A 1,868-nucleotide genomic window follows, 5' to 3' on the forward strand; every position below is an offset into this window, starting at 1 on the left:
CAGGCAATACCACTCCTTGATGCATTTTTAAGATGTTTTAGCTGTTCACCTTTGTGTCTTGGAACAGTCACACAATAATGTAATCCTCTCTATTTTGAGATGTATCAGAGGAGGCATATAATACCAAGAATTGTTACTTTACAATGATCCCTTAAGCAAAATTAAATTTGATTTGAACTTTAGTCTTGCACAGACTGAAAATAAACCTCTACACTCTGCCTAGTTAAAGTGTGATGTTCTAATGCTACAGAAACAAAACTGGAAAAAATTGAACAAGATCTGCTTCATAGCTGAGATCATAGTGTGCAGATGTGCCACCAGGTACAGGTAAAGGCTGTACACAAAACTAGGTGAGTGTAGTTTTAAAAATGGAACTTAGGGGCACAGCACACTTCTTAGGCTTCCCTGTTGTTCCTGAACTTAGTTCTCTGACTGAGGGGGTGATGGTGGCTTCCTATGTCCTCCTGCACACTGGGCAGAAGGTGCCCCTGATTGGTCTGGGTACCTGGAAGAGTGAGCCTGGCCAGGTAAAAGCAGCCATCACATATGCCATTTCTGTGGGCTACCACCACATTGACTGTGCTGCTGTCCATGGCAATGAGCCTGAGATTGGGAAAGTCCTGAAGTAAAATGTGGGACCAGGCAAAGTGGTGTCTTGGGAGAAAGTGTTTGTGACATCCAAGCTGTGGAACACAAAGCACCACCCTGAGGATGTGCAGCCTGCCCTCAGGAAGATGCTGGCTGACCGCCAGCTAGAGTATCTGGCTCTGGATCAGATGCGCTGGCCCTATGCCTTTGAGCAAGAAGACAATCCCTTCCCCAAGAATGCCAATGGGACAATGCACTACAATTCCACCCATTAGAAGGAGACCTGGAAGGCTCTAGAAGCCCTGGTGGCTGAGGGGCTGGTCCAAGCACTGGACCTGTCCAACTTCAGTAATTGGCAGATTGATGATGTACACAGCATAGCCTCCCTGCGCCCAGCTGTCTTGCAGGTGGAAAGCCACCCATACCTCGCTCAGAATGAGCTAATTGCCACCGCTAGCCATGTGGCCTGGAGGTGCCTGCCTGTAGCCTTTTGGGCTCCTGTGATCATGCCTGGTGCCACCCTGAAAAGCCTGTCCTGCTCGAGGAGCCATTGGCCTTGGCACTGGCTGAAAAGTATGACCAATCTCCAGCTCAGATCTTGCTCAGGTGGAAAGTCCAGCGGAGAGTGATCTATATCCCCAAAAGTGCCACCCCACCTCATATCCAGGTGTTCGACTTCATCTTCAGCCCAGAGGAGGTGAAGCAGCCTGAACAAAAACAGGTACTACTTTGTGCCAATGACTAGGGTGGATGGAAAGAGAGTCCCAAGAGATGCAGGACACCCTCTGTATCCATTAAGTGACCCATACTGAAGAAACTGCAACTACTAGCTTGCCTTTCACCTCAAGCTGTGAGGTCCTGCCTACTGCTCCCCCAAGTAAAGGGAGTTAATAAAGCCATTGGAGAATCACAAAAAATATTTAAAAAAAATAGAACTGGTCTTTATCCTGGGCAAAGGTCTCCTGGTTAGTATAGAATCAGGTAAACTTTTAAAGAGTTTACCTGTGCTATGTCACAAACATTCCTTCTGTGATGCTGTGTATGAGTATATAGCTGTTTTTACCTTAATTTGGAAACTTAAGATTTCAAAGAACCAATGTCTTGCCTACTGAAAGGTACATTGTAGAGCTGAACTTTTGTGTCACTGTGCAAGATTTTTTTCATTCTGCTCATTTATAATATGTTTTGTGAGACTCTTTGAAATTAATGTTTTGGTTACAAATTGTTATTTAACTTGGAAGCCTGTTTTTCCTTGCAAACTCAAAATATAATAGCTTGAT

At 45.1% G+C, this 1,868-nt stretch overlaps 1 pseudogene; it reads left to right on the plus strand.

Annotated features, from left to right (window-relative positions):
- The first annotated feature begins 431 nt into the window (after positions 1–431).
- LOC101568859 lies at positions 432–1,418 on the plus strand (annotated as a pseudogene).
- The last annotated feature ends 450 nt before the right edge of the window (positions 1,419–1,868 follow it).

This window comes from Octodon degus, unplaced genomic scaffold (assembly GCF_000260255.1).
Source record: "Octodon degus isolate 3935 unplaced genomic scaffold, OctDeg1.0 scaffold00085, whole genome shotgun sequence".
NCBI classification, from domain to species: domain Eukaryota; kingdom Metazoa; phylum Chordata; class Mammalia; order Rodentia; family Octodontidae; genus Octodon; species Octodon degus.